A 12,577-nucleotide genomic window follows, 5' to 3' on the forward strand; every position below is an offset into this window, starting at 1 on the left:
TATTACACCCATTTCAAAACTTTCAAGTCCCTATACTGTACAAGCAGGCTCATGACTGAACACATAAGCCTTCTAAATTTGACAACTTTGGTGTAGAAACTGGCTTCTAGAGTTCCATCTCTTCTTCTGTGCAAGCAGCTGTCTCCAAACTAGTGTAAACAGGCAACCCTGTCTGCGAGGTTCTAAGAACAGTTCAGTTCGAGGGAAGACAGTTGCAGCAGCTGCACACTTAGTTTGGCTCTCTCCTGCGTAGTTCTTAGCATTAGATGACGGCTTTAGCAGAAAGGAGTTCAGGGAGAGGCTTCCAGAGCACAAGCTCCCTGAAGGACGGCTCATGGACTCAATCATTTTCTTTGTAAAGACTTCATCAAATTCCCTCTTCAAACCTGTTTTCATGGTATCAGGAAGGACAAGCCTGGGAAGACGGTTAATATTTCTGTCAGCTTCAAGTTCATCTTCATCAGTTATTCTGTCCTCAATTTCCTGAAGCCTCCTTCGGGCAACTGCACACTGTGGTTCTCCTGTTGTCTGATTCGTCTCTTCACAAATAACAACTAACATGCCAGGTGCAGAAAGGCCACTAGTGCACGGATTTACTCCATGACCCTCTATATCTTGACGTGCACAAAGAATCCAGTCATTAGGACCAGCACAGAGCTCTGCTTCAGTTATAGCCTCTTCTTTCTTACTGGACAATCTTCCTCTCGCTTGTGTTTCTTTCTACGGTGAACTGCGGTGATCTGAAACACATCGGCGCGCCCCGCTCCCGCCCGGGCTGCTTGGGGCCCCGACTGCGGGGCCAGCCCGGCGCGTCCGGTCCCAGCGGGAAGGCCCGGCTTAGGAAAGCCGGCGGCGGCTGCAGGAAGTCCGAGCCGCCGCCCAGGGGGGAGGCGACTGAAGAGCCCGCAGAGCGCCGCCGTGGCGGGGGAGAGACGAGGAGGCTGCGCCCGCGGCCCCCCTGAAATGCATTCTTCCAAGCAACACACCTTCAACCTGTCATTGTATTTCTAAGTTTGATAAATGTGCTCCTTTTAAAATTTACATATGCTGCTTCCCCAAGGCAGGAGGACCTGATGATGACAGTAGCAACAATGTTCTGAGGGAAGTGGTGCTTTGTATCAATCCAGAACTATCGTTTGAAAATCTATCTTTTGCTGCAGAAGAAAAAACTGCTACTGAACTTTTAACTGGAACTTTCTTTGTATTACAGAGAGGGTGCTGAAAACAGGCTAAACGATCACTAGATGACCACTGTTTTACTATTTTACGTTATTTTCTACTACTTTTTTATTTGGAAAAGTTATCTAGAGCCTTGGAACAATGTCGCTGAGGAATGCACCACCAACCCGAGGCTGTTCTCAGGGGACTCAAGGTCAAATAGGCACACATAATATTGAATTGTGAAGCACCCTGCTGCACTCCAGGTTCAAATATGGTGCACCCTAAGTCCTGTCTCCAGTGCATGGAATGAACTCTTTAGACAGCGTTTATACAGTTAAAGACACTGTATCATGAATGCCAAAGACAACGGTGACACCTTTAGTTTTCCTTTTGTAGAATGTTAAATGATCATCCTATGGAATTTATTAAGCATCCCAATTTACAGATGATAAGAAATAAGAGTTATACTTATTAGGTAGCTTAAGAAGCTACTGGAGAAGCCAAAGGCACAAGTCTGCTAGTAGAAGATAATTTCCAAATGTCTGAAAAGGAAGATGACAAGAACTGAAATTCAGCATTTCATTTTAATCTCAGAAAAAAAGGGTGACTGTGGTGGTGCGGGCCTGATTTTTAGCAGGAGCATCTTGTCCTGTTAATGCACAGCAATGTCCTGATTACCTCGTTGTTCATCATATTGCAGGGTAGCAGGTTGGCCTGATGATTGCAGAGGACAAGTGCCGCCGTGATAGCCAGCTTCCCGCATTCATCACAATTCTCGTTCCCATACCCAGGGTCCGTATCCTCTCAGTGACTCACTAAAGTGCCACTGTCATCATAATGCCAGGCATGTTAATATTATAAATTGTGACCTCTAGTCCAGAAATAGTTATCTTCATTTATTATGAAAGGGGATCTTTTACTTTCATCAGAAGCTTAATCAAGTATAAGTCTCCCCACTCTGGTCTAAGACTATCACATAGCAAAAACAAATCTTTGTGGCTATTACTTTTGTGTTTAATTTTTCGTGTGACATAAACTAAGTATGGCTGTATCCTTCAATGAACTCTCAAGTCCTTCTCTAATGACCTTCTTGGCTATTAATTAGACTTTCAAACTAGTACTTGAGTTCAGAGTCCAGTGACGAGAGAAAAAGTTGAGCTGAATAAATCCAAGAGCACAGTCATGTATTTTTCATACTGTGCTTTCCTAGGAGTGGTTCAACTTAAGTAAACAAACCCTCAAAACGGCGCCTCAGCTGTAATAACACCCTAATAGCCCTAGATGGACACAAAATCAATGCAAATCTCTAGACATTTTGAGCTCTCCCATTATAACAGGATATGCATTTTGCAGGATAACAGAGTAGCTTATTACAGATGGGGCTGCCGTTGTCCTGAGGATGCTGGCATGCCTCAGTTTCCCCCACGTGGTTGCTCCTTGCTTTCTGGCAGCCTGGGGAGAAAAGCCAGCAGCTCCGGATAGCACAGTGGGAAAAAACCACCACTGTGCTCCTGGGGTTGAGCCTTGACCCTGCCAACTACTGGCTTGCTCCAAACAGCCAGCTCTCAGTAGGGGCTTCTTTGACCTCTGTTTTCTCCTTTTTTCCTTTCCGTGATACTTTATGGATACTTTGATTTTCACATTTACATTGCATTAGAAAAATAGATGGCTATCCTTCAGTAAGATTCCCCTGTGTGCCAAGCTAAGTGATTTACGTCCAAATTTATGTATTATAACCTCATGCAAGTTAGTAATACTATCCTCATATTCCAGTTTTACACAAAGCACTAGGCTGTGTGCTGGGCGTTCTTCCCTCCCTGTATATTCCCAGTACAAGGCTGTACTTTGTAAATGAGGAAACTGAGGAAACTGAAACGCAGGGAAGTTAAGGTCACTCAGCTAGTAAATAGACGACCTATGATTTGAACTGATATCCAAAGCCCATACTCTTAGCCATGGTCATCTGCTGCTGCTCTTAGAGGCTTACATATCTGTCTTTTGCTACTAGTCTGCCGGCACCTTGAGAATAGGGACAACATTTTAGTCAACTGTTCTCTCCTTTGTGTCTTGCACAATGTTGGAATTTAGCAATTCTTGTGCTCATCTTTTCAAAAAAGCTATTATTCGCTCTGCCTAAAGCAAAGGCCCAGCCCCCAGAGCCAGTTGGCCATTCAGGAAACATTTTTGGAGGGCTTCTTTTCTGGAGGAAAGGTGCTGCAAGGCTGAGAACCTACCACACCTAACACTTCTCTCTGTACAGAGTACCCACAAGTGCACTGGGCCCAGGTGGACATGTTCGTCTCAGGTAACACAGTTCTCCTGGACCACAGCTGACTGGGTCAGAGATCTGGGCCGGGGCATCTTTAGACCGGCCTGTGGCGTCTGAGCTAAGTTGCTGTGAGAGCTGCGTAATAATGAAACGAATCAAATCCTCTCCCGAAGAGGTTAGATGTGAGACACACAAAGAAGGCACTAATGCCAAGAGACACACAGAAAAAAATCCACTATACAGAGGTTAGGAGATGACAGAAGACCTGACGGAGCTGGAGTTTGGGGAGAGGACAGAGCAGTGTTGGGGGACAGGAACAGAGGCAGCAAAGGCACCCAGGGGACTGGAGTCACTGCTTGGCTCACCAGAGCTGCTGGTGTGTCCCCAACAATGAGCCTGCTCTCCAGGGAGCACTAGGCTGCAGGCTGCTGAGCCCACCTCCCCAGCTTCCTTCCTTCTTTTGTATCCCTATCACTGAGATCATCTCAGAATGGCTCAGAGCCAGTTGCTGAGGCAGGGAGGAGTGGGGCCCAGGCAAAAAAAAAATGATGAAAACACACGATCCCAATCTTTAAGGAGCTATGATCTAATGAGGCAGATAGAGATGTTCATAGGTGATTATAATCCGAGACCAGATATGCTTGGATGGACTGGACTATACATCAAAGGGCTCTCTAAAAGGGGTTCCTGGGACATCGCTACACGCTCTCATTACAGGCCTATTTGACAGAGCTGGGAATGGAGGGAAAGGGTGGAAACTGGGAAGACGAAGAAAGCAAAAACCCATTATAATTCTGCTCCTATTTGAATTCATATACTTCAGTAATTGCCTGCAGTGCTGAAAGAGAGCCTAACCTTTTTGTTAATGTTATCTTTAATAAAAACTCTCTCTTAGTATATTCTGAGTGAGTTTGGTGTTCATTAGGGTGAGGGACAAATAGCAGATGAGTTACAGCACTGCATCATGAAGACGGAACCTGCCATGACTTGTTCAAGCCTGAGCTGGGGCATTTACTCCTCCCCTTCATCTGAGGGGACTGAAATCACAGCCTGAATTACAAGCTGGCTTTATAACGTGCACCCTGGATATCCCGGTCCTGGACCTGCCCCACAGTTACAAAGTGAATAGGGAATCAAATCAAGTCAACCACAGGCTGACCTTTGTATGTTCAAGGCCTGGGTAAGAAAGGGGACCCCTCTCTTTTTGTTCAGATTGCGATCAGTCCTGTCCTAAGATTACGATGGAGAAGGCCACATCCTTCCCGAAACTTAACTGGTCATTCTTTTCTAAGCCTGTGACCTAGCTACCTATACAGTCAGAAATTTGAGGTTGCTGAAGGGCAGCTCTGAGAAATAGTGGATCTTGCTTCTCTAGTCTCCTGAGGTCATGGGGGTCGCAGAGTTGGCCTATGTTGTCTGGATGGGTACACTAGGACGCTACTACACACAGCCCATTGTTACACTGAACTGAACGGCCACGAGAGCAAATATGTCCCTCAACCTAATAACAGCTCACATTTTGTGAATGCTAATGGAGTGTGAGGCCCCTTGAAGCCATGTCTTCTTTACCATTTCCTCTGAGGTAGTGGACAACAATTACTATTATCAGTCTGACACTGTAGATGAGGAGAGGGATACTAAAGAAAATAAGTAACTTGACCCAAATAACATGGCCAGTTAGTGGTGAAGACATGGGATTTGAACCCACTCTTTTGGACTTGAGAAGTCCCTCTATTTATTACCCCAATACACTGCTTTCCAAACATCTCAAGGAAGGATTATACTCTCTTACAAAGAGAATGGAGTGAAAGCAATGAGTGTCCAGCTTCTGCAATAATGCCAGTAAATTGGTCAGTCCTTGTGGATGATTTCTACTCAAGCACCAAGATTTTCTTAGATATCTGCATGGTTTCTTTCTCTTTCCACCTCTGGAATTCTCTTGTAGTGATTTTTTTTTTTTTCCCATCTTTGCAGAGGTTCTCTGGTGGAAACACATCAGCAGAGAGCAGTGATGTGAAATAATTTCTTCCACTGCCCAAGATTAGCTATTCACTAGTTTAGTCCACAAGTAAAGCAGTGCATATTTTAAATGCCATCCCCTGAGTAACCAGAGTCTGCAGCTTCATCCTGCTGAGCCAAAATTAATTAGAGATGAATATCATAATAGAACAGTATTGATCGTAGCATATCACTAACAAGTGTTGGTCTGTGTTAATTAACATGATTCACCATCAACACTCAGTATATTTATATACAATCAACACAGGTATTTGTCTACATAGACCAATATATTTTTTAGTGGTGGCAGAACTCACCTCAGAAATGATCCACAGATTCAAATGCTTGTCCCTCTGCCTCTACCCAAACCCTGTCCACCACACACACACACAGTGGGGTGGCCTAACTGCCTCCATATTGGCTATTTCAAAACACATTGTATAGCATTTGGAACATATGAATATTTGGAAGCAAAGAAATAGAAAATGTTGGCATAAATGAAGCAGCACCCTGGGGAACCGACTAGAGAAGGATTCCTAGGCAAGTTCAACCTGCCTATAATCTCCCTTTCTCCAAAAGAATCTGAGTATTTCTCTTTTATTTTCATGCAAGCTAATATGCTACACTGCCTGCCATTTCAACAATTAGAAATTCAATAAAAAATAAACAGCCTCTTTTAAAAGACAAATATCTCCTCGAAAGTTAGGGGGCTACTGGTCAATCAAATTTGTCCAAATTTCTTTTTAGCCCATTTATTTCAGACAAACTACATTTAAGAATGTGAGTTTTGCCTGAGTGTTGGGGAGGGAGGCAGTACGTCTTGTAGCCCAGGCTCATCCTTGACTCCAGGAAAGAGAAAAAATTCTTCTTCTCCCACTCCTCTTCCAGAGGGCTTCATGGGGACATCCAACTTCTACAACTCAACTGGGTAATTTTATCCATTCCCTACTTTAGCTATGTTATGGATTAAAGAGGCTTCTGTGGACTGGCTTGAGTAGTTAACCACTGTGTGAAACATGGTTTCCAGAGGAAACCACGCTCTGAATACTGAACATCTAATAAACCAATATTTGGCACAGACCTGTTTGAAGCTGGGGACTGTGTGTGCGTGGCTTCAGGCTGTCTCTTCCCCCTCCACCCCACAATATACTCATCAGACACTGACTGTTCAAGCATGGAAATGCATGTCAAAACAGACAGCTGGAATGCATAGCATGGCTCTGTACACAAAGCTGAAACATCTGGATGAACTGTAGACTAACTATGCTATCCAGATGTTTTAAAATAATTAGTAGGGCAGGCAGTACTTTTCTATCATTGACATTTTTACCTTTTTTTTTTGTATTGAGTAGCCCTAGTCTTTATAACTGCAATGTTCCTTACTAAAACCCGCCTTTATTCCAGAGAGGCAGGGCTTACTGAACCCAGTGGGTGCATTAGGCACTGTGCGGGGATTAATTCTGGGTTCTCTTGTAAGATGTAGACTTGGTGTGGATCAGGAAAAGGGGAGCAAGGTGAGTGGCCCGTCTATAAAATTTCCTTTTTATCTTCTTCCTCCCTTTGGCACTCTACTCTGAACCAGAGGCTTGATCTCAGCTCCATTTCAGCTATCTTAAGCCTCTTAACTTTCTGTCCTCTTATGGGTGTCCTGTGAAACCTGATTCAAAAGCAGGATGTACTCTATTGCAGTTTTTCTCAAAATACGATCAAGGGCCACAAGCAGAGAAACTCGCTGGCTGTTTAGTGTGAATGCTGATTCCTAGGTCCTACCTGATCTTCTGACTCAAAGTCTCTGGAGGATATGTCCTGGGAATCTGTCTTTTAAATAAACTCTCCATGTATGTCTAGTGCAAGCTTAAGAGAACTACTGCATTATATAATGCCTTATTCTGATTGTTTCGACTCATGAAACTTTCACTTCAATTTTAGTAACCCATAGAATCTAGAAATCTAAGTAATGTAAGAACAGTTATAAATCAAATATCAGGGTGCTTCGAAAAATGTAATGCAAGCAAGTTAGGAACTTGGTAATTCATCATAGATACTTGCTCTAGAATCTATTCTGAAGTGTGTTGGGTATTTTTCTCTCTGAAACCTGATTTCCATGTAAGATCAATAAGGGAATATTTATATTGTCGATATGGTGACCATTTATTATTTGATTTTTTATAAAATCCTTGCCTCTAAGCAGTTGACATTCAAAACAAATCATTCCTTCATTAGCCATAATACTTTATTGCCTCTGTTCTGAAGTATTCATTTTATTTCCATTATCCCTATTGTATAAAACAGGCACAAATCTAGCAGAGCCCAGTTTATCACAGGCAAATTGAATGGAGAGGCTAAGTAAACGCGATCTGCTAGGTTTCCCCCTCAGATTAGCAACCAGAAGAGTTCATCTTCTCTAAGAGCCCCCGGTTGGTCTGTGGGAAGCAGTTTGAGTGAAGAAGGTCTGCAATATGCAGCTACAACTCTTCCAAAATCGTGGCTAAGCTAATTTATTACAATTGAACCAATTACCAAGTGAGTTGTTTGGCATCAAGGCAAACCACTTGGTGAGTAAGGAACTTTTCCACATTTTCCTGGGAAGGGCAGAGGGAGACCGTGGGGACAGAGTGCATTTCAGAACCTCCTCAGGCGAGCTGGCTCTGTAGAGACACAGGTGCTCCTGGAAATGAAAAAAGCTTCAGGAGACCATTTTTGGTGTCTGAACTCAACTCTCTGCATGGAAAATGGGAGGTTACATGAGTGGCTTACGGACAGCAGATTGTGTGGTTGGGTTTCCCCTGCTGGCAGTGACCCTCTTAGCCTCACATGGCTTCAGACCAACAGCTGGAGCATAATGAAGGACTTGGGGCTCATCAGATGTTTCTGCAGAGGGACATGGCTCTAGGTATTCCTCAAGGCTGGACAACTGTTGAGTGGCCTTTGCTATCACTGTAGTTTCCCTATTTTTTTTCCCCTTCCTTAAAATGAATGCTACTCGGGGCTTCCCTGGTGGCGCAGTGGTTGAGAGTCCGCCTGCTGATGCAGGGGACGCGGGTTCGTGCACCGGTCCGGGAAGATCCCACATGCCGCGAAGTGGCTGGGCCCGTGAGCCATGGCTGCTGAGCCTTCGTGTCCGGAGCCTGTGCTCCGCGACGGGAGAGGCCACAACAGTGAGAGGCCCGTGTACCGCAAAAAAAAAAAAGAGTTTTACTCTGTCTTTTTCATGAGAATGTAAATTTCATAAAGAAATAAATGAATCAACTTCAAGATAAAATAAAATAAAATAATATTAAATTAAATTAAAAAAAAAGTGTTACTCACATTTCTGAGTTTCAAACTCAAGTATCTAGTTGCATTTGGGTTCTCAGGTTCCATGAAATGGCCCCTCTCTCTAATGCTCTGCATGCAGTAGGCCCTCCACTGATGCCAGTGGGCTGCCTGGAATAAGGTTCTTTTCCAGAATCAGCCCTGGAGCCACCAGTAGGTAGATTTTCTAACACGGCTCCAATCCAGCCCCCACTTTTCACATGTAGATTTATCCCGGGAATCAACGGTGCAGAGCATAGTTAGTGCTGCTTGCATTTAGCTATCTCATCTCTCCTGGCTCACTTAGGAAGCATCTCACTTCTGTTTATCTCAAATTCAGCTTCTCTACTTCTGTCAGTCACAGCAATTCCCCAAACATGGTTGGCAAAGAGCTGTGGGACTGAGGTATCAGGCCTGTTGTTTCCAACTCTTGTGAGGTTCTGAGATGAGGTTTGTTTGACTTTCTTTTTAGAGGTTTGTTCACCTAGGAGATGTTAATTTCTCAAAACTGGAATGCACTTATCCTCTCAGGCAAATCTTATCTAGGGAGAAGCCACTAATTGCGAAATTAAACGGTGGTTATTATTTTCCACTGATGGCAAAGCCCGCACTTTATTAAAGAACAAATAGAATATTGCTTTATGGGAAATTTAGAATAAACCTACCCAAATGGTATACACGGGTCTCCTCATGGCTATAAAAGCAATGTGCTTTATGTATTTATGTTTATACAATTAACATCAGGTATTCTTCTTTACTTTCATTTGTAAGTACATTAGTACATTGAAATTTTTGTCATAAAAAGTAGAAATGTTTTATGAGTGTTTAAATATACACATAAAGGTTAAAAGCATTGTTCTCTGTATTTAAAAAAATGCCTACAGTACAATAACTCATCTTGAAATGTCTACGGAACATAATACCTATTATGCTGTTCTTTGTTTCTGCTTTTCATCTTGAAAATGCTTCCATATTCAAGTGAAATTATCACTGCATCTTTAAAAATCTTTTTACAATGTAAAACTTCTTTATGAGTCACAAAAAAGGGGTTAGACAGAGCTTCCCTGGTGGCGCAGTGGTTGAGAGTCCACCTGCCAATGCAGGGGACACGGGTTCGTGCCCCAGTCCGGGAAGATCCCACATGCCATGGAGCGGCTGGGCCCGTGAGCCATGGCCGCTGAGCCTGCACGTCCGGAGCCTGTGCTCCGCAACGGGAGAGGCTACAACAATGAGAGGCCCGCGGAGCACAAAAAAAAAAAAAAAGGGTTAGACAATATGACTTTCAGTAGCTAAGACTCTCATGAAACAATGCAGTGTTAGGCATAGTGGCTGATTTTCCCACAGAGGTATAAATCAGACTTTATAATGAAAGAGTTCAGTTCTGGCCCTCGCAGCTTTTGTCCTATGTGAGCACAATACATACATACATACATACTGTCAGCTGCTGCCTAGTTCCTAGGTCTTGATCATCCCCTTTCCCAGCCTTTGCTGTAGTATCTACAGACATCTACCCAACCTGTGGGTCAGAAACTCGGTCACACATTCCAGCGGTGTCTTAATTAAACCTTGTGATATTCCGGGAATTAGGTTGTCGGAGAAGAACTTGGGTGTCTAAGTTGGCTGCTGAAAACACAAGTTTCCACTTTCTGAACATCTCATCAACCACTCCTTGCTTCCTCCCACGTCTTCACCTCTATCAGCTCCCCCAACAGTCCAACGTGGTGCCTACCAAGTGGTCTATTCTCCCTACTGGGATTGACTCTCCTCTCTGAATTGTCTGCTAGGCTAAGGTCCCATTATCTTGATAACTCCTACTTCCTTAAGGCCTTGGATGGATTCTGATTTGGAATGATCATACTGGCAAGAACAGTCCCTGGTCCAAGCTTCTCGCATGACCAGACTCCCTCCTCTACTCCCACGTCAATGCATTCCACCCAACATTATTAATAACCAGGAAAACATGCTGGGTGGGTATGGCTGCTTCTTTGGCCCAGGTCTCTTCTGGTCCTTTTCTGCCCTTTACTCAAGCACTTGTTGCCTTGGGTTTTGCAGGCCTAGAGCAAGGGTTTGCTGGTGTTAGGACACATTCTAAATAACTCAGCAGTGTCTAAAGGAACCCCAACACTTTCTCTACATGAACATGTAAAGAAAAATATGTGATCGCTATTTTTAGTAATGTGCCAAAATACGGTTCTGGAGGGCTGAAATCTTATAGCAGGGATTAGCAAACTATGGTGCACAGACCAAAACCATGCTGCTCCCTGTTGTTTTAAATAAAGTTATATTTGAACACAACCATGATCATTGCTCATTCATTTATGTGTTGTTTATGTCTGTTTTCACGCTACGTTGGCAGACTTGAGTAGTTGCGACAGAGACTGCATAGCTCACAAAGCGAAAAATAATTACTATCTGACCCTTTATAGAAAAAGTTTACCAAACTCCACCTTATACTCATCCATTACTTCATCTCTCTGTTTGGATCCTAAATAGACTCCTACATGAGGGGCTAGAACCCAGGTACCCAGATACCTACTTTGTTGAATTCTAAGCTATTTTCACCAAAAGGGACAAAACCTATTTCAAATTAGTGACATCTGACTAAAGATATTAGCATATGTGGGGGGAAAACCTGCAAAGCTCAACTCAAAGACTTCTAGAGGAAATTACTTTAAAAAAATGCAGCCTAGAGTGAGGCAAACTTGAGATAAATTATTAACAATTATTGTAGTCCAATAGGAATTCAGAAATAGCAATCCCACTCCTTCGTCAGCGTTCTGTTTGCAGTTCATTTACTCTGATCACTCCCTACTGCTAGACAAATTCAGCCTCACTGGATTGGAGAGGGAATTAGCGTTGATTTTCTCCCATTAAATATTACATAGGCATGCTTATAAATGGTTACATCACCAAGGTTTGCAAATAGAGAAGATAAAAAAATTTTTTTTCTTAACTTCATTTGCTAAACTGAACCTGATAGAGAGAAAGCAAAATTTCTCATGTAAATCGAATGACTGGATATGCTGACATTTTGTTTCACAAAGCAGTCTTTCTACAAGGTTACACACATAACTACTAACATTTAAAATGGCAGAAGGAAGGGGTTTTACACCCTATTGTGCCAAGTTTTATTTTTTCTGCTGTACTGATTACAATAAAGGACTCATCACTGTCAACAGGCAGAGCCTGCTACATTGCTTTTATCAAACGCCAGGAGGTGTAAATACAAACTGTAAAGAGAAAGATCATGACTCACTGTCTGACAGCGAAGCTATTAAACATAATCAAAGACTCAGAGTGAACTCACAGTGCTTTCAACACATTGCTAAAGAATCCTTTTCACTGTAAAACTAGCATAAAATGTCACAATTCTGACACTGCTGTTGGAGAAACTTGGTTTAAGGCATTTAAAACAACTTCAAGACTTCAAATGAACAGGAGTTACTCACCATAGAATAAGTCACACTGCATTTAGCCTGGACACAAGGCTCCTCAAATTGTAATCAATAACTGATTAAAAGTTGATCTTTCAGGGCATTAAAATCCAAAATTTTAGGATACTTGTTGGTGATTAAAATATGTCGTCGTCGAATGAATGCAGCCTCATATACCTCAACAACAAAATCATTGTTTGCTGTCTCTTACAAAGTACAAGGACAATGATTTATTCTCAGGAAGTCAGTTGGACCATGAGGTAAGGTACGTGTTCTATATTGAGAAGTGAAAATCCTGCCCATGGTGTAGGATTCCGGCATCTTGAGTGAAAGGAACAGATGGGCAGGACAGTGGGACATGTAGGTCCAAGAGAACAAATATGACAGTCCCAAAGTTTCCTGAGTGTTACCTGAGTAGAGC

The 12,577-nt window shown here is 42.9% G+C and overlaps 1 protein-coding gene and 1 pseudogene across 11 annotated transcripts in view; both read right to left on the bottom strand.

The window, feature by feature from the left end:
* Positions 1 to 12,365, bottom strand: part of B3GALT1 (beta-1,3-galactosyltransferase 1) — a 112,812-nt gene extending 100,447 nt beyond the window's left edge. For all 11 annotated transcript variants that reach the window (XR_009541165.1, XR_009541161.1, XR_009541164.1 and 8 more), the window contains exon 1: positions 12,172 to 12,365. The gene's annotated coding sequence lies outside the window, so the exon portion shown is untranslated. The remainder of the gene's footprint in view (positions 1 to 12,171) is intronic.
* On the bottom strand, positions 107 to 3,455 carry LOC132521541 (coiled-coil domain-containing protein 117-like; annotated as a pseudogene).
* Positions 12,366 to 12,577: the final 212 nt, after the last annotated feature.

This window comes from Lagenorhynchus albirostris, chromosome 6 (assembly GCF_949774975.1).
Source record: "Lagenorhynchus albirostris chromosome 6, mLagAlb1.1, whole genome shotgun sequence".
Lineage (NCBI taxonomy): Eukaryota > Metazoa > Chordata > Mammalia > Artiodactyla > Delphinidae > Lagenorhynchus > Lagenorhynchus albirostris.